General features: G+C 45.9%; 1 protein-coding gene across 4 annotated transcripts in view; it reads left to right on the top strand.

The window, feature by feature from the left end:
* LOC123518191 (proteoglycan 4-like) overlaps positions 1-26,082 on the top strand; it is a 316,782-nt gene that overhangs the window by 172,575 nt on the left and 118,125 nt on the right. Inside the window, exon 1 of one of the 4 annotated variants that reach the window (XM_045278883.1) lies at positions 16,388-16,522. The exons of 2 other annotated variants lie outside the window; for them this stretch is intronic. The gene's annotated coding sequence lies outside the window, so the exon portion shown is untranslated. Of the gene's footprint in view, positions 1-16,387; positions 16,523-26,082 lie in introns of those variants that run through there. One more of the 4 variants, XM_045278884.1, reaches the window with a different exon arrangement.

Genomic DNA, 26,082 nt, shown 5'->3' with positions numbered 1-26,082 from the left:
ACTCTCAGACTAGCGTGAAGAAGAAGCTTAAGGGAATAAGAGAGAAAAAGATGAGTGAAACGATGGATGGACACATGAAGAATAGGGACGTGATGAGGAGAAGCAACGGAAGGGGGCGGAGGGAGCGTGGGGCTGGGGAAGGTATAAAAAAAAATATATGGCGGGGGGGCGGGGGGCTCACTGAACAGGAAACAGATCTAGACCTTGTTTCCTCGTGGTGCTTCTTCACTCACCAGCATCACCTCTCAATCACACCCTTCTGGACCTAACCTTAACTCTACACACACACACACACACACACACACACACACACACACACACACACACACACACACACACACACACACACACACACACACACACACACACACACACACACACACACACACACACATCTTGAAATACAGCCTTTTCATTTATTATTTTTTCCCTTTATTAATCCATCTATTTATTCCTCATTCAGTCATTCACTTACTCATTTATTCATTGTCTAGGCACCACTACTAGAGTACTCACCTACGTTTTTTTTTTTTTTCCTTTCTTTTATTCATTTCTTTCTTTCTTATTTCCTCCATTCATTCTTCTTGTCACATAGTTTTTTTTCTTTCATTTTTTTTTCAGGGGTGGTGGGAGGGAGGGCGCTGGATATTTGTAAGTGGAACAATTTAATTTAGTGTTCGTATTTTTTATAATCGATTTCTCTCTCTCTCTCTCTCTCTCTCTCTCTCTCTCTCTCTCTCTCTCTCTCTCTCTCTCTCTCTCTCTCTCTCTCTCTCTCTCTCTCTCTTCTTTACCCCTTTTAATTAACAGAAACATCTAACGCTGCACCACTCCTTACTCCCCATCCCATTACTCCTCATCTCTCCCTCCCAGTTTTTACAGCAGGTTATCAGCGGAGCAGGACCTTGAGGGATGCCGCCACCCGTGTCATTGTCTTTCCCTTGGCGGTGACCTCATAATAGTCAGTCTTGTGGTGAATATTTACTCATTTCGCGTGAAGTCATGTTTCTTGCGGGGCGTTGGTGGAAGGGTGGGTTTCGAGGGTGCTGCGTCGGAGATGGAGGAGGAAAAGGGGAAGGAAAGGAAGGAAGGGTGCCGGTGGGAACAAGAGCGTCCAGGCGTGGGGTTTAGTGGCTGGGCGTGTCGTGGGCGGTGGAGAGTTAAGGGGGATTCGGGTTGGCTTTGTGTCTCTCGTGAACTTGTTTAATGTCACGGTCTGTGTGTGTGTGTGTGTGTGTGTGTGTGTGTGTGTGTGTGTGTGTGTGTGTGTGTGTGTGTGTGTGTGTGTGTGTGTGTGTGGAAGGCTTTAAGGATGTATGTAGCGCCAGCAGGGTTGGTGTGAGGGAGGAACTGAACGTATTAAGGATGAAGGGTAGCTTGGCGTAGCACTGCAGCCTCAAAGTCTCTACCTGGATAAATATGTAGCTGTTTAAAAAGATACATTGGTGAGGAAGCTTTGAAAATACATGTAACTCCAAATATGTATGGGAAACTGTATGGCGATAGATTTTTTTCTGTGGTTGTATAATTATTTGCATAAGAATACCATTACAAGTCGTATAAGGAGGCTCTGCATCAAGCACGACTAACTTACGCCTTCCAGCCAAACCCTCACGACTGTAGAAAAGAGGCATAAAAGTGTAACTGTTGGGAAGGCACCACTCCCCGTGAAACGTTTACAGCAGGCAGTTCTGGTGGTTAAGTTTTAAAGCACAATATTTTCTAATGCTTACACGCACATCGCTGACATTACCAGTTTTATGCGCTCCTTATCTTTTGCGTCATGTTAAAAAATTCAGAAAACTTGATGTAACACACAGGCGTCGCCACGTGTACACAGGAGACTCTTAGGGCGTGAGCGGACAAGCATTTGGAAGGTTCCTGAAGCTGGAAAGGTAGATATTGCGATTCCAAACAGCAAAGCATCTGTAGGTCCTCACTAGGCTGCTGGATTCCGCTCTATTACAATATGTAACTACTGAAATAAGTGAAAGAAGTAATTTAAGGATATTTGTTTCTTGTTATGAAGGAAGTTTTGAATATTTGTCAGTGTGGTGATGTGGTGCTCGTATAATGGAGGTGGAGGATGTCCTGGCGAGCTGCCGTGAGAAGTGTTGCTGTGCTGTGATCTGCAATGTTTGTGGATTTGAAATAAGAGAAACTCTTTACGGAGAACTTATGGTGACTTATTGATTGATTTATTCTTTATGGGGAATATGATGGTGTGTCGCCTTGAGAAGTGCCCTGCTGTGTTGCTGTGTGGTGTTCATTTACACAAAAAGTACTGGGTGTAATTTTTTCGTGTTTGAATGGAAAGTAAGGACCACAACGCATCGGAGAAGTGTCCCGTGCACCTGTTCACCTCCAAGGGATGGGGGTGACGCCCGCGCCTGGGCGTGGGACAATAGGGCGTGTGGCCAAGTGGCCCACATTTTCGTGTGGAACGCCCATGCACTTCCCGGAGGCAGGAAAGGGACGCCTTCCTGTCACATTGTGTGCTTTCAACCTCAGGCATTCATTGTAGTTGAGGACAGAATGTGTGTGGGCAGAGAGAGTCCTGCGGCGGCGCGGCGTGAGGACTGGAATGTGTTGCTTTACGTATCACTTGAGAGAGAGAGAGAGAGAGAGAGAGAGAGAGAGAGAGAGAGAGAGAGAGAGAGAGAGAGAGAGATGAATAATGGGGAGAGGGGTGCAGAGGCGTGACGAGTGGCAGGATGCTAAGTCGGGGCGGGCAGGAAGGGGGTTGGCCGCGACTACCTACGCTTCTCTCAAGATTGCCTCGTGGTGGTCATGCGCTTTTTGCACTTGAGTGAAAGCAAGGAGATCGTAAACTGGTGCATAATTTGGTTAAATTCTAGATATTGTATGGTTCCTCCTGAACGTTCATCCATCAAATTGCTTGTAATGACACAAGAATAGAGAGTTTTGAGCGTTGCGCAAGGCTCGTGTGGCCATGGCAGCGGTGACGGCGACAGCGGCGGTGGCGTGGTGTGTTCCCACGGTGCTCCTGGGACGGTTGAAGTTATGGCTGCCATGACGCAGTTTTGGTTAGGTTTTATTAAGAAGCCAGAGATGTAAAACCTGGAGTGTTGGGACTGAAATGGCTGCTTGGCTGCCACGATACAGGCAAATTCCTAACGGAGATAAGTTTTTTTTTTTTCTCAGTGAATTTAGTGTCGAAAACGCCATTCAGATGATCTACGTAAGTGTTCCGCGTAAAGAGCGCATTGTTACGGAAGTGTATTGGTGGGGAAGGGAGAGGGGCGGGGGTGAGGAGGGATTCTATCCTTTGTTTTTACTGGTATTTCCTCTTGTGGAGTAAGTCGAGTCAGTCATTTAGTGCGCCACTGGGTCATGTTTCCTCGAAATGTTATGATTACGAAGGATGAGTGTGACCTTGAAGACCTCGGTTGGAGGGAGGGGAGGCCGGCATGCTGGAATACTTAGAGGCTTGACACGTCGTCCGTTTTTCTCATTATTTTTTCTCTTTTTTTTCCTGGTTCATTAAGGCATTGCCACATTGCGCTCATCTTTTGTGCTGAAACGTAAAGGTCGCCAGTGTGAAGCTCTGAGTCGCCAGGCACACGTTGCAGCACCCCAGGCGGTGCGGCGGATGGGTTTAGTAAAGTATTTTTTATATACCTTGCTTTGTGTAACTCTCAGGATGTGTTGTAGATAATTCCTTGTCTCTTGAAGCAAACACACACACACACACACACACACACACACACACACACACACACACACACACACACACACACACACACACACACACACACACACACACACACACACACACACACAAAGTGAACGAACCCTCCCCATAATGCCTTTGCGGTAATTGGATAAGTTAGGGTCGCTTGTAGTAAAGTAATGATGATGGCAATAATTATGTTGACATTTACACCACTTTTGTGTTGCTTATAGAGTAAACGAAATATAGCCACAGTTTGAGTAAGAAATTAATGAAGGACGGAGAAGAAAAGACGTGGGAAGATGGGAAGGAACGAGAGCTTCGCAAGAACCTAAGTGAAGACGAGCATAGAGGAAGAAAGAGAGGAAAGAAAAGAGGGAGAAAAGGAGGGAAATTCTATACAGTGTGGCTAGTCACTAAACAGCCGTTGGGGGTCACTTTCTTGCGAGGAATGTTGGTGGAGGAGGAATGTGCGCAGAAGGGACGGATGGAGGGGGGGGAGGTGGGGAGAGGCTAATGCTTCTATCCAGGAGTCATACCTAGGACTGGAGCTGCCGACCACTTTTACTTACTTGACTTACGAGTAGTGGCAAGCAATTAATGAATGCTGTGCTGAGGGCGACTAGTGTTGTGGCAGTCAGTCATTGAAGGGAAGCAAAGCCTTGAGGTGTAGTGAAGGTCATTCAATTGCAACATAATGAGGATAGGTTCAGAACGAGAACACAAGCAGCTTAGCGCAGGATCAGGAACAAAAGTCATACATAGTTTTTATTACGACAGTACTACAATTCAACCTCACCTTTTACTAATCTATTACCATTACTATTACGTTTTTTTTTGGTTTGTTTTTTACCTTCAGGGAATTAACACGAGAACACCATTAGAGTCAAGAGTGGAAGTAACTGATAACACGTTGCCAAGAGAGGAATCATGCAAGGTTAACAGTAAGCTCAGTGGCGGCAGAGATGAGCTAGCTACCAGGCTGAGGCATTCACTACGTATCGGTGAGGGCTGCTTGTGCCGTGTTCAGTTGCTTAATTAAGGAAGTGAATTGAATTTGGTGAGAAGCAAGTTTGATGAGATTCCATTTACTGAGCTTAATTGTTTTTATTCCTATTGTCCTCTTCCTCCTCTTCTTTTTCTTCTTCTTTACCTTTTCCTTTTCCTTTTCTTTCTCCATGTACTTCTTCTTCTTCTTCTTCTTCTTCTTCTTCTTCTTCTTCTTCTTCTTCTTCTTCTTCTTCTTCTTCTTCTTCTTCTTCTTCTTCTTCTTCTTCTTCTTCTTCTTCTCCTCCTCCTCCTCCTCCTCCTCCTCCTCCTCCTCCTCCTCCTCCTCCTCCTCCTCCTCCTCCTCCTCCTCCTCCTCCTCCTCTGTTTTTTATTGTGTTTCTCATGTTGTTTTATTGCTCTGCCAGTGCCTCGCAGAAAAATATACGCTTCCTTAACAGAGTTTGGTCCACCTCCTATTAGTTTTAAGCGAACTCTATAACTTACCTCTAGTGCATCTCGCCGCTAGCATGTCAAGGAGCTCATCGGCATATCGGCTTTACTTCTCCGCAAACTCCCATTTATAATATCGAAAATTAACGGGAGGGATTGATAGAGTTGTTCAGTCCTGTATTTTCCTCCATAATCGATATCAGAACACTGCGATAGATGGCGGGATTGGTATTGCGTGTCTACGGCAGAACCGGTCAGACCAGACCGATAACATGTACTGACAGCAGGAAGTGACTGTCATGTGCCCACAGCCCTTGATGGACACACGGATAGGCCTTTGTTATACGTCCTCCCGTGCTTCCTCCCCCCTCAACACCCACATTCCTGGCCCATTCCCAAGTGACGGTGATGAAAAGTACAAGTTAATTCTAGAGGCACACCATGAATAGAACGTTTTGTCATTTCTCCCTTCTCCTGACGCGACTTTTAATTTCCATGCACCAGACCATCGAATAATTTTCGTGTTCTACTACGCGCGCACGCACGCATGTGCATGGTGCGCACACACACACACACACACACACACACACACACACACACACACACACACACACACACACACACACACACACACACACACACACAGTGAAGAAGTCGATCTGTTACTCAATTATACTTTCTCCTGTTGCATTTTCTACTTATTTTGACGAATTCTGGTTCAGGTTTCGTGCTTGACAACCACGCTTCGCATTCCTTTGATTGATTTTCAATAATTCATTTGAATTGCCAGTGGTTTTCCCTCTGTAGTTTCGTGTTTTCAGGAAGATAGCAGGTGCCGTGACACCAGTGTGAACAAATGTGTGCCTGCCAGTGTCAGCATCTCCGTCAGCACGGGATGCTTCCTTGACGCTACGTGGCCTCGTATTCAAAGGGGTTCAGGCAAATTAAGAAATAGATAAGCAGGTTCAATGAATTGATAAGAGTAAAGAGATAGGAAGATTAATCAATAAATGAATCAGCAAAATGGAAGAGTTGGTCCCCATGTTGTTGTGAAGGTTGTGGCGCCGCAATGTTTGTCGGTCAGGGGCGGTGCCTGGTGCGGCTTGAGTGGTGAGCCATGTGCCGCTCTCCAGTACGGTCCCGCATCCCAAACATTGCCAGCCAGTACGAGATACCTGAATGTCTCTAAATGAAGGAATGCTTGGCGTGATGGAGGATCCCTCATCTCCACAGGGAGGACTTTCTCCGATGGCATGTGTGGTGCCCACTCGGTGGGGAGGGGGTTACAGAAGTAGGTAGGTGACGCAGCTCTCACCGCGCTGCCCACGCTCCTGCTATGAACTAGATCGGTGAGGTGCTTACCCCAAACCCACAACAACCCACACCACAGAGTGGGCCGAACTGTGTTACTCTCATTAGTGTTTGAAGTTAAAGTCACAAACACTGTCATTCTTCTGTCACATATCCAGAGAACTGTGCAATGGAAATTACGTTCAGCAAAAGTACGATAATCTGGATTCTGGGGTTTATTTATTTATTTAATTTTTTTTTTTTATGTCAGTATAAAGTTCGGCTTGTAAGTGATGATTGTCTCCCAGTACAACATTACATTGTGCTTTTATGGTTACCCTCACGTTGACTTTCAGGTATAGGTGCTCATAGAAGCCTCACAAAAGTAGGCTCGTCTACAAGAGAGTGTCGAGGAATAGTGGCGGAGAGGGTCAGGGAGAGTAGCGGAGTGCCAGGGGCAGGATTGGGTTGGTGGGGCGATGAGAGTGAAGTTCCTGCCGCTCTCCCTCGGCCCTCCTGACCCCCTTTTCATTGGGCAGCAGCTTCCTGGCCTCTCCCTTTATCGAACGCCATGCACCCCCTCTGCCCCTCGCCCCTAATGGCACCTGAAGACATGTAGGGCTGAGTGAGTACTACGGGAAAATCGCGTGGAAGGGACTGTAAGGTATAAAGAGGACAGAGGTGGAATGTGTTCTGTAGATTGATAAAAGGTGAAGTGTAACTTTAGAATTATCCTGAAACTCCTTAATTTGTACACTCTACTACATTTATTTTCTATCACAGCCTGAGTGTTTGGTTAAATCCAGTAGTCCATGAGCACAACTATTCGATGTAAATAAGATAGCGAAATGGAGGCCGCGCGACCCAGCAGCTCCTGGTTCTAATGTATCCCGCTGAGCACGACGTGAAGGAATTTGAAGGAGCAGATTCCTCTACTATGCCCGCTGCCTTGGGAAGAACAAAGGCCACTGAACAGAATCCCAACTGAGCCTAATGCATTTCACGTGCCGCTGAGTGGAAGGCGAGGAGGGCACGGCACGACAGGCAGGGTGAAGGGTGGCTGAACCGTGGGCATGCTGATGTGGAGTGTGCGTTGTGCGTGCATGGAGGTGTTGTCTGTGTTCAGGGAGGGCGGACAGATGGCAGGGAAAGTAGAGGAGGCTGGAAGAGGTTGTCGGAGCTGAAGCATCAGTCATAGGAGAGCCAAAAGCCGCGGGCTTCATAGACTGAAGAGAAGGTCGGCGGCTGGCTGTCTGTAGTCCCGCGCTGAGTGATCCATTCCTGACTTCTAAAGATTACCTCGTGTGTGTGTGTGTGTGTGTGTGTGTGTGTGTGTGTGTGTGTGTGTGTGTGTGTGTGTGCGCGTGTGAAAAGTAGTAAAAGAACCATGTTAATTGAGTTTTTTTTTCTTTTCTTATTGCACGGAATGGTTTCGGTGGTAGAGAAAAGATATTCCTTATCACTCGAGGTGTTAAGGGGAACACGAACCAGTAACACTCACTTTGCCCATCTCTCCTCTCTCTTCTCTCTCTCTCTCTCTCTCTCTCTCTCTCTCTCTCTCTCTCTCTCTCTCTCTCTCTCTCTCTCTCTCTCTCTCTCTCTCTCTCTCTCTCTCTCTCTCTCTCTCTCTCTCTCTCTCTCTCTCTCTCTCTCTCTCTCTCTCTCATAGTCGAGTCAGCTCATGTATTCTATCATAAGCCTGGGGCGACACCCTTGCTTAAGCCTATAGGATCGCACAGGTGTGGCCGTGTGTATTGTACTAATGCATGGCTGTACCCCCATGGCACCCAAGTTGGTGTGTGTGTGTGTGTGTGTGTGTGTGTGTGTGTGTGTGTGTGTGTGTGTGTGTGTGTGTGTGTGTGTGTGTGTGTGGCGGAGGTGGAGGCGCAGTGCAGGGTTTGGCAAGGGAACTGCTGAGGTATTCGTGGTATGTGGATGTTGTAAAATGTGTTGAAAAGGAAAGCCGGATGATGTGATTAAATCGGCAAGTGACCCGCGCTGTTCCCTGCGGTGCGTGGGTAGGGGAAGCTGCTGAGCCGGGGTTAGATTAGGTTAGTTTTAGTTTAGTTTAGTTTGGATTAGTCTGGGTAATGACAGGCTAGACTGCAGAGGCGGTGGCGGTGGCGTAGTGGATGAGGTGGTGAGCGTGGGATCGGGCAGATGTCTACGCGTAGGTTCGAATCCCACCAATTATGGTCTTGAAACCTTGCCATTTGTCGAGTGGTTTAAAGTTACCTGCATGTCACCGTGGGTGGTTACACCAAAGATGCACTTGGATGGTGATATGAACCCTAACACGGGTACCACAATAAATAAAACTGCCTGCGCCACTAATGAATGGAAACTTAACAGAGCTTCCAATACTAATCAAGTTACCTACAAGTTCTATAGGCTAGGACATAAAACAAATAATTAAGTTACACTAAATTGTTTTACATTATGGTAGGTTATTCATCCTAATCTAGTCAAATTTGATGTGTTTTAACCCGACTCAATCCATCTTGCCCTGTCCTAACGCAACCTGTCCGACCCTTAGTGGAGTAGGCATGGGTGACCTTCATGCGATTTATAAGCTTCGCCGTATTGCTTTGTGAGTGTTGCAGTAACTCGTGTGCCTGAGTGGGACGATCGTTTTAGGATCATCACAACATTCCAGCATAGGATGTCACTGCCCAGGCTGCGTGCGTCTCCCTCAGACCCAAGAGTACTAACTACATTGTTCATATATAACTCATTATTTCCTCTTATAAAAATAATACCTCCTTCCCGTCGCTTTCCGTCACCCCTCACCTCACTCCCGGCCTCCCGCCGTCCCTTTCTTCTCTCGGTGCTCACCCCATCACATTAATCTGATAAACAAAATTCCGCATGTCCCCTTTTAGTTGAATATAATTTGTACATACTTGTGATTTTGTATTGCCTAGCGGAAATTATTATTATTGTTGTTTTTTTTTCTTACGTCTGTCCTTGTCACGAGCAGGTCATCCTTGTGTTTATAAGAGGTGAAGTGGAGATGGAGACAAGGAGGGGTTCCTGTTACTTCTGCGTTCCTTGTGTCTTTACGCTTTCCATACACGATCTTTCTCCCACAACGCCTAGCCAAGCCCAGTCCCAGCAGGGATGGGTCTCGGGGTCACGCCGAGCAAAAAGGTTGATATCTTTTGGGTGGCAGATTCCCGCACTGGTCAATAACAAATAATACTTTCGCTCCTGCTGCGGCGAGAACTGTCGGCTGCAGTGCATCAGATGCAGCAAATGTTGAACTCTGAAACCTGCCCTTGCAATTGTAATTAGTGCTCCCGCACTGGACTGCCTGAGGTCACCTTGCGGCATACAAGGTAACGCTATAAAGAGCCTCGTGGTCTGGAGTGCTACCGATGACTGAGGGACTTGCCTCCTCTTTCCACACAGGAGCCCATCAACATGCCGACACCTGCGTCCACTGCTACGAGGAGCAACCAACGCAAATATGCAAGATGCAGCTTTGTGAAAGTGACCCGAGGAGCGTCAGGATCTCAGTGACTGCATGTTGTCTTCTGTACCCTTAGTGTTGGACAATTTAAAACAGTGTGGCGGCGTGCTAATTGTGGACGGTTCTCGTTTTATACATTATATTTTTGCATTTAACGTTTGCAGTACATTATTATTAACTTCTTTTTTTCACAGTTTGGCAAGAATCAAATAGAATATGACCGTAACAGATGATGATTATGTGCACACTTGACCAAGACCAGGAAAGTCCCGTAGTTGATTTGCCGGCAAGTAGCGCTTAATGACAGACTTTCTCCGATTTGAGGAAACTACAAGTGGTTGCGGTGGTGGAGGGAGCGAGTGAGATGACATTGTTTGCAGTGTTGCGGCGTGCAGGACGGCGGAGGGTGGGGGACGGGGTGCCTGTCAGTCAGTCAGCAGAGGGGACGTGATGTGCAAGCTTGATGGTGTATGGGAACCAGCTCCCGTTTGGTGCCTTTTTCATACTTCACTGATTTTTTCAATAAAATTTTATGCTTTGAGAAGTTTGATAGAACAGTTACTCATTATGTATTCATTCATCATCGTTATTTGTGACGTATTTATTGATTTATGTTTCCTTTTTAATATACGTTCGTACTTACTATCTCTTATTGTCTTTGTATTATCTGAGCTTTGTCTCCGTCGCTTGATTAATGCAGGACATAAAATCCCCTGCTCGACTTTCAATGATAACTGTCCATGGATGCCGCAGCTGAATTAATGAAGTATTGCAGTGCAGGTTGCTGCGGTTCAGGAACTAGCCATCAGGAATAATGAGCTTTAACTTGTCCTCTTCAAAGCATTTGCTCTCGTCTGCAGTATGAGGAAAAACAAACGAGTGTCACTGAAGTAGGAAGGAGATGATTGCGCTGCTGTCTCTTTCCCCGCCCTCCACCTTCCACTTCCACATTCCACCGTTCACTTTGCACTCTTCGACTTCCATCATTGTGCTCTACTTTGGCCTGTGTTCAGAAATGCTTCATTCTCTCAAACCAAGATTATTTTCAAAGGCTACAAAGCTGGCTAGCCGAGTTATAAAGACTAATCCTTCCTTTATTAATGTAGAAATCATATTAATCTGTCACTAGATCTGTGAAACCACCACTAAATACTCGTTTAGCTTTTACTAGAGTCTTCTGGAAGTAGTGGAGTTACTGCTAAGAAGTGTTTCAGAATGTTTTGTTTGCTGCATCTTCCACCATCCATCCCTGCATCCACCACCCACTCTACATCCACCGCCCTTCACTGTGCTGTCTCTCTCCTCCACCTTGCTGACTGCTGCTCTCAGTATTGCAATTAGTCAGGAGAATCAGCCAAACGAGTCGCCATCCAGCTCATCCATTGACTCACCTTGTTAACTTCAGTGATGGATTGCATAAATGGACCGCTTATCTCACAACAGGTTTTTTGTTTTATTTAGATAACCATTACAGTTTCTCGTTTCCTTTGAGAGTAGTAGCGGTCACTGACTTCATTTGATTACCTTACGGAAAGCTTAAGCAGTTTCTTTATCACTTGTAGTGGATAATCTCTGCTCGTCCTTTCATTTGTCCAAGAAAATTACTGTTCAGGTTTTTTTTTCTCCCTTCCGTACCGGGTATTATCAAGCAAATATTTTTTTCTCTATCTTTCTCTCAGTCTCTAAGGAACGATCACCCATATGAATTTGACTAAGTGCTTGAATTTTCCGCCCGACAAATTTCTCCAGTTGTTTGATGACAAGAACAGTGGTATTGTAGTCAACAAGGGATATTTTAGTATTCCCTAGACCCCACCTGTAGGAGTGACACCTTATAGATAACCTTTTTTCTCCGGAACTTGCTGAATATTGAGTGCGCATGACAAAGCCCTGGCCCGTGTGTGGCTGGCTTTCTGCATATCGTGGCCTATCTCACCCATCAGTACGTGAGTCCGTTCACACACACACACACACACACACACACACACACACACACACACACACACACACACACACACACACACACACACACACACACTGTCCTGGAATTTCTGCAGCGAAGTGAAGAATGTGTTTCCTTATCTCAGATTTCACTATTCAGGGAGGAGCCTCCTCGGCCTCCCGCCACACGCCTTCCGAGGCTCTCGCACGCCCCGGGAAGCGGACGTGGCTGCCTGGGAGAGCTAACACTTTTCACCTTCCATGAAGCATTACTTTCCCTCATCCACCAGTGATCGCCTCCTTACTGTTACGCGTAGCCGTGCGAAACCCAGATTCACTTGTGGCACATTCGCTCAAAAGGAAAGGCTTCTCGTTTTGCTGGAACTTTTCTCTACTTCTGTGCGTGTGCGAAGGAAATGTATGGATTGACTGATGATTAAATGGAGAGTGAAAAAGAAGAGAGGCATCCTGTCCTACCATATCATCTTTTTTGCTGCACCAAGATTTTCATTCGTTCATTATTATGGTAAAAACGTGGATCTCTCTCTCTCTCTCTCTCTCTCTCTCTCTCTCTCTCTCTCTCTCTCTCTCTCTCTCTCTCTCTCTCTCTCTCTCTCTCTCTCTCTCTCTCTCTCTCTCTCTCTCTCTCTCTCTCTCTCTCTCTCTCTCTCTCTCTCTCTCTCTCTCTCTCTCTCTCTGTCTGTGTGTGTGTGTGTGTGTGTGTGTGTGTGTGTGTGTGTGTGTGTGTGTGTGTGTGTGTGTGTGTGTGTGACGGCGTATAATTTCCATGCCGTGCGTCAAGCAGTGCCGCTGCTCACACTTACCGGGCCGCCTCACCAAACACATGCACCAGACTTCGATGCCCTCATTCAGAGTTCAATGCATGCTGCAGCGTCTCACGAGGAGCAAGATAGTTACCATAGATCATTCACTTGACGTCCGATGTTTTCCTGTTTGGAGTGAGCGGAGTGAACCCTGGCGTGGAGAAAGTCTCTTGCCAGCTGCCGCCCCGTGGATGTGTCCTACAATGCAAGGTAATGGACGACGCCTGACGGGCACTCTCTTGTCGCGGTCAAGATGGAATAACGCCTCCTGTGGGTTGTGGGTCCCATTTAGTCTTTCTCTAATGGAGGGAAAGTTTACTGATCCTATACTTCGCCATTTTCATTAGAGACTTCTAGTATCTTTCCAGCAATGAGATGAGTCCTGCTCTTTAGTTCAAAATGAACCATGCATAAGTTTTCTATGACAGTAATTGTAGCTCGAGGAAGAAGGAGAGTTGAGTGGCGAGGCCTCGACACACTCTCTCAAGATTGCCCTCCATGAGTGACTTTTCAATATGCAGACCTTGAATTTTAAGCAGGTGTCCCCGTGACTCCCGGCGCGGGGCGTGACGACGGCGACGCGTGGGACTGATGGCCATATTGTGTGGTGGACAGGGTGACGGGGTTCCCACGCCCCTCTGTGTGTGTGTGTGTGTGTGTGTGTGTGTGTGTGTGTGTGTGTGTGTGTGTGTGTGTGTGTGTGTGTGTGTGTGTGTTTGTTTGTGTGAGCGCGTACGCATATTCACATTATAAAGGTTTATGTGCCGGTTTTGGGAAATAGTTGCGTATATAACTTGTTTTTCTTAGAAAATAACTCTCAAAGTCCAAAAGCAAAAAGCACCATGAAGTTGTCCTTGCGGGATGGTCCCCTCAGCAATTATTTGGCGTTGGTATTGCATCAAGTTGTCTTGCTGTGTAACACTCCTCAGTTGACAGCACAATAACTCTTGACCACATATGGAGCTGTTGAGGGACTGCAGAACGTAAATACATGACATGTTATTGTTACGCACCGACTAGTTTTGGTGTCCGTGTTTGTTTGTGTGTCGATTTTACATCATAAGGTGGCGTGGATCCCACCATCGCCACTCGCACGCGTCGGAAAACCATGACTCAGAATAACGGCACTGAGGTCCCGTCACATTTTCAAGGCTTCAAAATCAAACCTCTCATGAAGTTCTATAGCAAAGACTGTGACCCTTGATTTCATGGAGTTAGTCCGAACCTGGTCACGTAGCGGGGCGCCTTGGCCCTAGCTGATTAGTCCTGGGGAAACCCCCGTTAATTGATATCAGCAGGAAAGCGCGTGGGTGGAAAATGCTGAAAAAATACTTTCAAGACAAGTTTTCAAAAACTTGTTGCTGTTGTATCAGCCACTACTTCCTTTAATTTTTCTGTTTACTCGCTGCCAAGTCCCATCAAAGCACTTTGCTAGTGTCTGTCACGCCTGTCAGTCAGTAGTGTTACTTCGCTCTCTGATTCATAAGTATGTGCACACGTATATTTATTTCACAAATTCGCTGGATTAGTAATGATATGTTCACTGTATAAGCTAGTCCTCCACCATATGAGTAAGTAAGTGCCAGTTAGTGATGGCCGGTGTGGTGTGGAGGCATATCTCGGGACGCGCAGGACGCAGTGTGGCAGGTGGCGCCATCGTAATGTGGGGTTGGTGGAGGAGAGGGCAGGATGGCACAGTTCCGTTGGTCTACATCTTTCTCATATCCAGCATCAGCATCACCAGGGACTTGTCGCTCATTATTACCCTTCATCAAACTGCCTTATTTAACATAAGATGGTGTTGTTTTCTTTGGCGGATCTAACAATTTTTTTTTCATGGATGTCGCACTTTGTCTTGACCAAAACATTACTTGAATTGATACGTGTAGGGAAAGTTATGCCGAACACTTAGTCCTCAGTCTCGATGGTGAGGCGAGGAGGGATGTGTGAAAGCCTCAATTCACTGTACAAAAAGCATTAGAATGTTTTAGGAATAGTCTGAGTGTCTGAGTGAGCGATGAGCCTCGTCCTGGGAGGTAGTGGGTGGACTAATGATCCGCGACTGGCAGGAAGACTGACGGGATTAAAATAATGCAAATTTGGGTCGACTTTATCAAGGACGAAAAAAAGATAATCTGTGTTTGTGAGAACTACACATAGACAGTGGTTCCTTTAAAGCATTCTTTTGATCCCAGCCACAAAAACGGGATTCAAATATACGAACTGTTATTCTGAGGTAAGAAAAAAGGGAAAAAACTCACGATGGAAAACGAGAGAAAGCGTCACTTTCTGTAAGGAAAACGGAGGAAAGTCAATAGTGACTGGATGCGAGTGTCTTCTCTCCCTCTCTCCCCTCCCCTCCCCTCCCGGTGGCAGCGGTCGTGGCTCCCGGCCTGCGTCACCAGGAAGCCGCTCACCGAAGATCTTATCTGGCATTACATCGCCTCCCTAAGCCGATTCATGGCGACCTGTGTTGTCAGGCTTAGGTTTGTCTAGTTTTCTTGGTTTTCATCAGTCTTTATGTCTTCCATTTCCATATTAACTTCATGGCACATCCCAATGAAGCACCGCGCGAATACTCGCCGCTCTTGCCTCCGTTAGTTGTCATCATATATATCGCAACTCACAATGCAGCTTAGTTGTATATACTTGGATTTATGTTACGAATAACCACAAGAAAATGTTTTATATATAAACTCAATTTTATATACTGAAACCACCGTTATATATATAGAAAATTTCTCATATATATATATATATATATATATATATATATATATATATATATATATATATATATATATATATATAGAGAGAGAGAGAGAGAGAGAGAGAGAGAGAGAGAGAGAGAGAGAGAGAGAGAGAGAGAGAGAGATATGTATAGTCACTGATTGGTCAAGAAAAGGTAACCAGTGCAGTTCCTTACCAAAGTTGCTGGCTGAGGCAGCACGGCCTTAGATCACTGTTGCATAGCTAGTCCTGAGCACCGTATGTTTGACCCGAGACCCGAGAGGCATCTCTTTGTGGGAGGGACTTCGACATAAGTCAAACTTTGGAGGACACTAAGTAAGATAAGGAGCCAGTGTGTTCAGTACTATGTTACCAGATTTTCAATTAAATATTGAGTAACTTCACCTGCCTTGTGATCACACTGCTCAGGTCACCAGAGGATCACCGTCACCACACAGGTTTGATGCTCAGTTGGGGTTTGGGGTAGTGACGAGATCCCAGCGGTGGGTGTTGTAGGCTGCAGGAAGCTGGCGGCGTACTCGTGGTGGAGAGGGGCACTGCACGGGATGTGCCTCTCACTCATCAGGGCCTTGTCTTGGAGTACACCTGCAGGCGAGACATGGCTGGCCTACTACTGTGATGGTGTCTTGGTGAATGAAAATAGTTTTGTTTGGATGCATTTAGCAAACTCATTTGGAGTGTTTTATCAAGCTCTTTGTCCTTAGGCAAAACATTTAATGAACGTGTTGTCAAGAGTTGTCTTGCTCGGATATTACTCCTGACATGCAAACTGGAGTAGAAATGCACTAACCTTAAAAATATGAGTCAGAAGCTAGAGGTGATGAGTGTGCAGGAATGGACCTGAGATGGACGCCACTTTTGTAGGGTTGGTGGCCGCTTGGGAGAGGCACTGGGGAGATTGGGCGGGGGGTGGGTGGAGAGTCGCATCGACTCTCACCTGAGCCAGCGCTGCGGCGGGTCGCGGGACGCTTGGACCCTCACCTCAGTCTCCTCGCAGCCCCGCCGGAGCACGCACACCTGCCTCATAGTTACCACCGGCATTGCTCCGCGCTTACCAGACGCTGTGTGCTCGGTACAGTCGCGCCGATAACAGAGCGGCTGTCTTGTGGCGTGAGTGTTCTCTTACACGATGTGAATAATGACTAGCTTGGAAACTGTAGAGTGACGAGTGTGAACACAAGTGAATTAACAAAGTGGACACCCTTGTATGTACGTACATGTGTACAAAGAACACTTAGCTTGGAAAGTTGCGAACATCATCCTGTTGTCTATAAGTGTGAATGAGAGAGAAAAAAAAATGTGCGCTATTTCAGGATTGAGTGTAGAAGGTTTGCCGTGCCACGTGTTGCCGTGCTACAGGAAAGGAAAGTGCAGCGGGAGTGCCAGGTTCAAGTTCATGGGCAGAGAACCGCTGCCACCTGCCCAGGCCACGGCGCTGCTTCACCATTGAACTGGACACTGGCGCAAAGAATATCTATGAGTATTGTTGTGAAGCTGTTGGCGATGAGTTTTAGGGATGTCGTGTCGAGATACTGAAGTAATCTTGTGTGTGTGTGAACTGTGTAATAAAAAGCTTAACGTAGCGGAATACATCGCTCGTTCCGGAAGTGGCGTTAAGGTGGCAGTGACAGAAAGAAACGTAAGGAAATGCTAGTAATAGAGGCCGACAGACATGCCTCTTACTGCTCATCGCCGCTAACCATAATTTCACATTTTCATACTTCATCACTCCTCATCACACCCCCGCCAGCGTGGAGGAGCGGCTCTGCACACACACACACACACACACACACACACACACACACACACACACACACACACACACACACACACACACTGCACATCACAGTCTGCAGTGTTTACAATCTGTTGCTTCGTGCTACCGCAGCAAGTCGTAACTTTCACATGGGAGAGATGATTTTAAAAGTGGTGGGAGGGAAACAGACTTCAAGATCAACTTATAGTGTTTGTGTCGCATATCTTTGGTCCGGCACGTGATGGCTTGCCACGTGATGCTGCTATTCGGACATTTTTTGACGTGCGTGTAAAATAGGAAAGCTAAGGCAGGTAAATGCGGTAGCGAGGACCGGTTTTAAGGGAGAGGGAGGGAAGGGGAGGAGACTGGCAGGGAAAGCTCGGCATGGCAGCACTTGTTGCCCCACATACGTATACTCACGCACTCACGCTGGTGTCCGGGCAGTGTGTGTGTGTGTGTGTGTGTGTGTGTGCGTGCGTGCGTGTGTGCGTGCGTGCGTGCGCGTGCGTGTGTGCGCGCCTGTAGGATGGTAATTGTTTTTTTTATTTTAGCCACAAGACCAGTGTCTTCAACCTTTGTAGATTTTCACAAAAATTTCCTGTTTCCAGTCTTGTCTTTTCTTCTTTAGTTTCTTTCATTCGTTCTGCATTTCTTACATTCGTTTGTATGTATCCTTTCTCTCCTTTCCTTCATTATTTTATTTTGCATACGCCAAGAATTTGATATTTAAATATTTCTCAGATTATCAAGAAAGTTTTTGTCATGCAGTCACAATCTATTAAGAAAGAAAAAACTACTATTTTATAGTCAGTAAGGTTCTTCGTAAGAATAGTAATAGTTGTTTGATTGAATGGTCCAAAGAATCAGATAGTTGGACATTACTGGCCTGTTTATACTGTGTAGCTCGCGGCTCTTCTCAGAATGTGTGGCATGCAATACAAACGAACGCACGTCACATGACCTTTCCATGCCTCCAAACACACACACGCGCCGTGAAAGAGAAGCGTTATACTAAAGAAGCATGGAATTCCGAGTCTATGATGGGAAAGCTGAGAGGGAGAATGGAATCCCTACATGCCGTAATAGTGCCCACATGTAAACCTCCGTACTGTAATTCTTTCTCAATTGCTGTATGTCTTGACAGTTATTTGCGTGTCTAGTTTATAACTTATATAAGATGTGTTAGTGTTATTGGCGTCTTGCTGTCCTTGGGCTATATATAGGGACTGTGCACACCAAGGCACAACAATCTTATGAAATGTGCAGTGTTGTGCCCCGAGGCTTTGCGCTATTTCTTGAAGTTTTCATTCATGTAATAATAAATGGTGGTGACGATATTGATGGTGAATGCACGGCATACTGGAGTATACATACAGTCATGCATTGTATTATCTTTCGGGAATTACTAATCTCTATTTTTCTACAACTGAGTGGAACACTCTTCAAAGCGCTAAGGCTGTGTTCGGTATTTTTAGGGAGAACAAATGTCAGATTTATCAGTGTATAGCAAGAGTACCTACTGACCTACATATTAGCGTTATTTATATGCATACTATGGCTAGATGTCGATGCGACCATAAGTAGCCTTCCAAGTGGTGATGGGCTGGCTCAGTGACGCCACACCGTTAAAACATTCTTTGTAGTCTTGTGGTATATTTAATAATGTTGCGCTCAGCTGCCTCAGTCTCTACGATTATTTTCATTACCACCATGAATGTAGGTGTTTATCATTGTGTAATCTTGCTAATTGTTGATGGGAGTTCCTCATTCTTACTTTTTTATGTTTTGACTTTCTTCATATTACAATATGAGTTCAAGGCCACAGTGTTGTAGGAAGGCAGGGCAGCGAGCACCGTCCTGTGTGGGCCAGTGGGACACGAGGCCCGAGGCGCTGGCCTGTGCCCTGCGTGAGGCCCAAGCAAAAGGCTGACCTGAACCCGCTGTTGAGCAGGAAGGTGACTTCTTTGTCTCCTTTCTACTAGTAATTTTATGTGTTCTTGTCAGAGGTCATGATGTCCGGACTTTGTGGGCATTTTTCCACGGAAGAATATCGGTATCATGTAAAGTGTGTGTGTGTGTGTGTGTGTGTGTGTGTGTGTGTGTGTGTGTGTGTGTGTGTGTGAGAGAGAGAGAGAGAGAGAGAGAGAGAGAGAGAGAGAGAGAGAGAGAGAGGCCTTCTTAGTGGAGACAATAGTAGTACCAACATGCCGTTCCCCTGTGGTAGGCAGTGGGCAGTGGGATAGAGGCTGCCAAGACCAAAGTGGGTAATGCTGGCAGCTCTGGTGTCGCTACGAACCTTCCGCTAGCGGCCACCAACCTAACTTTCGCGACCCCAGAAGTGTGTCAGTGGCCCCATGCCCAGCCCCCTCCCACTCCCCCAAGACCCGCTCTACCAGCCCAGCGACCCCCAACTCCACCCCGGAACTACACCATCGCCTATACTGCCCTCCCGTCTCGTCAGCCACCACCGTCTCGGATAATTCTCTGGTTCACATCGACACTTACGTAAAAGTAAAGGTGGTTCTGCTTCCCCTCCACCTCGTGTATTGTGGCTTTTGTTGTGGTTATGATGGACAGTCTCTGTTATTTAGTGAATGGATTGATGTCAGGCGTTGGAGGGTTGTCAAAGCAGTTTGTCAAAAAAGAAAAAAAAGTTGGCCCTTAGGAGGCTGTTTGTGATATATATCCAGTATTTGGTGGAGGTCATCAGACGGGTCAAGTCAAGAACATTGAATTTATATTTTATAGCCGATTCAAATCCGAAAACTCGAATTTTAGTGATAATATAGATAGCAAAAAAGTAAATTGGTAGATTATGTACATTGCGTGGCATCCATCACTGGCGGCAAGGTGTCAATCAGATGCCTGAGGAGGACCACTTACTAGACACGCTTTGATACAGTAAACAGTTACTGGTGCCGACAGGGAGGTGATATTTTACCACTTATTCTCTCCAGACTTGTTCATAACATGTCCAGTAGGAGCTGCTGTGGTGTGTTCTTGCCGAATGATAAACAAACGCTCAGACCTTTATGAACTGCTGTTCCTTTTGCTTTTATCCTGACGCCTAGTATGGATAGAAAAGAATTTGTTCAAGTCATTTGATCTTAATCTACATAAGAAGTAAAAAAAAAAAAAAAAAAAAAAACTAAACCTATCTACTTTGTTCCAATAATCGTCAGGCAGAAAAAGAAAAAAAAATTGGAGTCAGTAGTCAACAGCGCGCAGTAATTGTTGGTGTTGAAGTGACATGCAGCCAGTGACCCGCGATAATGAGTCTTCATGCACCTCACGACGCATTGGTGTTGACATTCAAGAGTGAGCTGGCTTGCGTCAGGGCACGGAGCCTCGGACGTTTGTTGTGATGTCCGGGTGAGGTTTAACGTTCAAGCTGAGGGTTTTCCTTGTTGTTGCTGGTGGTGGTGGTGGTGTGTTGGGAGGGCAGGGAAAGAAACTTTTCATGTATTTTTCTTCTTTTCTTTTTTCTGTGAGGGAAGGAAATTACTGTGTGTGTGTGTGTGTGTGTGTGTGTGTGTGTGTGTGTGTGTGTGTGTGTGTGTGTGTGTGTGTGTTAGTAAGTTAGTGAGGAAGTGAGTGAGTGAGTGATTGCTGTCTGCATTAGCATCAAGGCGCAATGGATGTGTAAGTGGTAATGTGACAGAACAATTGCGGCGTTGGCGTTGGCGTGGAGGTGGCATGTGTTGGGAGGGTGTGAGTGTGAGGGGCGAGGCGCAACGAGGCAAGGTGGCTGGCTGGCTGGCGGCGGGGGACGGGCAGCAGCAGCTTACAGGAGTGTGACCCACATCCTCGTCAGGCTCCACTACCCGTCCCTCAAAGCTTGAAGGTCACTCCCTCTGCTCTAAGACACTCATCCCGTGGCGGAAGTTACGCGTTGCTGAGATCTGCAATGGCCTTTACGAGGGAAGGCGTCCACGTTACTGCTTGGGTCGTAGGGTGCAGGAGTAGAAGTGGCGGGAAAAGTTAGTGTGTCATCATCATTCCTACTCACAAACAGGGCCATGATGCGTGCCTGGGGCGGCTGTATAGAGCAGGCAAAAAGAAAAGCTATTGATGATGATACAGAGAAAGTTATTGTTGTCATTTCTTATTGTTGCACATAGATATGGATATTATGCATACCAGGATGACCGAATAAAGCAGAAAAAAGCTACTGATGTTAAAGAAACCAAGGAAGTTATTACGATCATTACTTACACAGAAACAGATACATAGCACGAGTACCTACCAATGACGGCTCCATTAATAATTTTATTCCACATAAAGAACAAACTGGTATTAATTAACCGTGCGTACCAAGAAGACGATATGAAAATTAAATGCGCGTTCCCACACCGTCCTCTCAAGATCAAATACCATGTTCTTCTGGAGTTATTTTAATGAATACAGGTTTTCTCGTCATGTAATTCGTACGTTTTTTTTTTTTTTTTTTTTTTTGTTATCTGGAGCGTTATGAGTTAGTTGTGGTTATTATATCTAAAGCTATATATATATATTTTTTTTTCTTTTCCTGTGCGTGATGGGAAGGTGTCGGTTGGGGATCCCTTCTTTGTCTGCTGTTAAGCGCTCTAAGACTCAGGAGGAAGAAAATTATGTAAAGTAATATTGAGGAAACGAAAGCCCTTCATCTTGTCGTTTTGCATTCCTGTGCTTATTAATGAGGGCATGGTTCTGCTCTCTCTCTCTCTCTCTCTCTCTCTCTCTCTCTCTCTCTCTCTCTCTCTCTCTCTCTCTCTCTCTCTCTCTCTCTCTCTCTCTCTCTCTCTCTCTCTCTCTCTCTCTCTCTCTCTCTCTCTCTCTCTCTCTGAATTTCCTTGAACATTTTCCGCTATTGCGCCTTAACACATCAACAGGCAGGAGTTAGGGTGAGGAATAACAGTGGAAGGGTGTGGCGGCAGTGAGGTGGAGAAGGAGGAGGAGGAGGTGTTGGTACTTGGAGGAGCAGGACTTTGGCTGGGGCTGTGTGTTTGGAGACACGCCGTAGGGGGATGCGGTGGTGTGAGTGGAAGGTGTGGTCTTGGTGGTGTAGGGATGGAAGGGGTGGTGTGTGGAGGCTTGGAGGTGCAGGTACAGGTGCAGGTGTTCAAGGTGTGTGGAAGATGCGTATCCCCAAGATGCTTACCTCCGCTTCTTGGTGATGAGGTCAGAGGTTAGTTGTGAGAGACTGACTGTGCTCATTGCTAGTGTTTTTGTGGTAGACTTACATTACAAGGAAATATAAGAAAGAACATAGAAAAAGAGAAGATAGAAGAAAAGAAGAGAGCCCAACATATTTTTTTTAAGATAACATAAGTAAAATAAAAGAATATTTTAAGATAACATAAAAAATAAAATAAATTGCAAGAAGTCATCCGGCCTTTTAAGTGACAGCCTCTGTACAAAACATACATATAACTATACCTGTTTCCGTCTGCCATCCTCTTCTTTAAATTTGTCTAATTTTGTTTTGAAGCTCACTATTAAGAACACAAGATATTTAGAAATGAGTGTTCGGATTGGATTTTGTATTTTATAACGTTTTTCCTTATTCAGTTTCGTATGCAGATGATGTTATTGAAATTGTAACTACTTTATTCTTGTAATTATGTTTGGTTTTCGTGTAGCGTTATTATTTTCGTTCTTGCTTTGGTATTTAAGATGGATTTATTCTACTTAACTTTTCCCTTATGTTTGCTGCTTAAGGTGTTTTCATATTCAGTACGAATGCTAATATTTGTTGTTATGTTCCCTCTACTGGACATTATTTCGTGATTGTTTTTCCCCTGTTGTTCAGGTTGTGTTTGTAGTGTTTGCCGTGTAGCAGTGAGCCAGGCAACCTAATTGCTGGGTTCAGACACGTGGTCGTCCATAAATCCTTACACGGTTGGCGATTTCTCTACATTTTTCCTTTATGGAACGGTAATTTGCGGACCCTTCTTTTTTCTTCCATCCAGTGCATTTAACCCTAACGCATTTCACCACTTGCGGAGAGGGAAGTATTGAGGGAACAGTAACCATTTCCAACTCCCACCGGCCTCTGTCTTGCACTACCTGGAGATTTTCAGACTAGCAGCGGGAAGTGCTGCTTTGCATCATGCAATCAATCATCGGCTTACAACAGGTGGTTGATGACGTGATTAAGTAATAGAAGAAGAAAAGGATATGGCTGATTCTTTCAATCACTTTCGCTTGCTTCTCTTCTTGTTCAGTTAAAGAGGAATGCGCACACACACACACACACACACACACACACACACACACACACACACACACACACACACACACACACACACACACACACCTGGTCAAGAGGACATGTGATATTTAAATGCGTCCAGCATGAACTCCAGGATGCTCCCTATCTTGACATGTCATACTTGTCCAATGTCTTTTCCCACCCCTCCCCCTGGCCATACGGTGACCGATTTGCTACGATATTATCTATACAGCTGAACACGCCCTCTCAAGGCTTCCCTCCACGCACCGCAGACTGAAACCGTTGTAAGCGGAAGGAACCAGACAGAACTGAATGGCTGTCTTTGTCAAGATGACTCTCACAGCTTCCGGGATAGGCCGAGTCCTTCCTTGGGACGCGAATGCTCTCGCTGCGGTGAACACGTTGTCATAACATCCTCGAGCGTGTCGGACTGATAGCAGTGACAGTCATCAGGTGTGTTTGTCGTGGTGATGATGCCTCTACCTCACGTTCCAGCTGTAAAGGAAATGTCTCGGGTGAAGGGTCCGCGCAGCTTCCACGCGGCGAAAATGAGCAAGGGGTCAAGGGAAGAGTTAGGAGGAAAGTGTTTGGAACGTAAGGAAATGCACAGAAAAACACTAAAGGCAGGACGTTATGGAAGTGAAAGTAACTCAGAGGAAGTTAGGGGAGTCGTTTTTATGTCAGCAGTATTTTGCATTTTCATGCTTGCGCGCTCAAGTGTCGTGGGTGGGGTGGCGGAGGACGTTGCCTCATGTGAGCTAGAACTCGTACAGTATTCCTTTCTTTTCTCAGAACTATATTTCTAAGCATTTCAGCGCTTTACTTCGACTACTTTAAACAAGCTATACTGGAAAATGTATTGGAGTTTTCGAGTGAGAGTTCATAACCCGAATAATGCTCACTGTGCATATACGAGTATAACTTTTAAAAATAGTCTTCTTAAAGATCCAAAGTGTTTCCAAACAACACGAGCCTCATTCGCACGGAAGTCAAGTAACATCTGGACACTGGCGCAGCGGAGGGAAGTCTGGACAGGGGCAATTTGGAGGAACAATAACTTTACGTGGAAGCGCCGTTCATCCCACCGGAAGCTGAGGGGTTAGGAGTGGAGGGAAGAGTGAGCGGGAGAGGGAGAGAGGAAAGCGACGTGGAGTGTGGGAGAATAGTAGTGGAGAGGTCACGCCCTTAAGCTGTCTGTTGGTGGAAGAATGATGGTTCGGCTCTGATTGACCTCCTGGGAAAGTGAGGCGCCAACCGTGGACTCATCAGCGGCCTTATTCAGAAAGGTGACTGTATTGTGGCGCGGTGGTGCGAGGCTCAGAGAGATCAAGGCGTGCTTTGTACTCTCACCAACTTGGAGGATTGATTGTGCTGTTACTGATTGTTATTAGTGGTGGTGGTGGTGGTGGTGGTGGTAATAATAGTGGTAGTAGTAGTAGTAGTAGTAGTAGGAGTAGAAGTAGCAGTAGTAATAGTGTTTGTTGAAATTGTTTTCCTGGTAGTAGTAAGTATATCAGTAGTCATAGTAGAAGGAACACCTCTGTTACCGCCACCAATAACAACAGCAACATAGGCTGTAGTAATACTATCGCCGCCACCACCACCACCACCACCACCACCACCACCACCACCACCACCACCATCATCATCATCATCATCATCATCATCATCATTATTATTATCATCAGCAGCAAAGAATAACACACACTACGAGTAACACAACTACGTAATTAACTGCGGAGAAAGGTCTGTGAGAGGAGCGTCTGTACTGTAGCCAAGCGATGCACGAAGGGTCAGGCAGCCACGTGGCAGCAGCAGCAGGTGTGGTGTTGCAAGTACTGTCCTGCTGCGCTACCTTGTCTTGGAAGCTGCTAATAGGGACAGAGGTACGAACATCCTTCGCTTACCCACGTGGGCTTGGAGTTGTCATGCGACGGCTCGGCTAGAAGGAGGAGGAGGAGGAGGAGGAGGAGGAGGAGGAGGAGGAGGAGGAGGAGAAGTGCGATGTAAATAAACTGTGGTATGCGTGATGACAGGTTTCCGCCGCAATTCTCTACAGTGACTTGGCAAGGACCGGGTTTCTTTTTTTTTTGGTGGAGAGTGTGGTGGAGAGGTAAACAGATGAGGACTCTTCTCCGTAACGTTCACACAGTATATGTTCCAGAATGTGCTATGCGTATTGTGAATGTGATTGGTGATAGTGCAGTGCAAGAAAAGCCTTTGTATTGCTGTCTTTGTCGAAATAACATTGAACATAACATTACACATTTATAGATAAGAGAAAATCATCCAGTCAGATTTTTGTCGTAAACTCTAAACTTTTTTATTCCATCAATTGATTTACATAGGTGATATTTTTTACAGATGGTCTGAATTCTTGTGGCCGTGGATGGATGAACAGTTGATGCACAATAGTGTTTGTTGACCGACTTGTCCTTACCAGGTTTGCGTTTGGGCAGGGGAGAGTAGTAAGAGGAGGAAGGAAGGAGGTGAGGGAGGGGAGGAAGGGGAAGAAGGGGGAGGAGAAAGAACTTGTATCCTACATTATCCTCTATCTGTATAATCCTAGAGCTGCTTCCTCACACCACACGGATAGACATTACTCTGAATTATGAGCCATTTGTTTAGATGAGAGAGAGAGAGAGAGAGAGAGAGAGAGAGAGAGAGAGAGCGTACCTTGGGTGAGCGAGGTTGTGTGGG

Source organism: Portunus trituberculatus, chromosome 43 (assembly GCF_017591435.1).
Source record: "Portunus trituberculatus isolate SZX2019 chromosome 43, ASM1759143v1, whole genome shotgun sequence".
Taxonomy (NCBI): Eukaryota; Metazoa; Arthropoda; class Malacostraca; order Decapoda; family Portunidae; genus Portunus; species Portunus trituberculatus.
The sequence above is the reverse complement of the archived record's forward strand: the minus strand, read 5'-3'. Positions and strand labels throughout refer to the sequence as shown.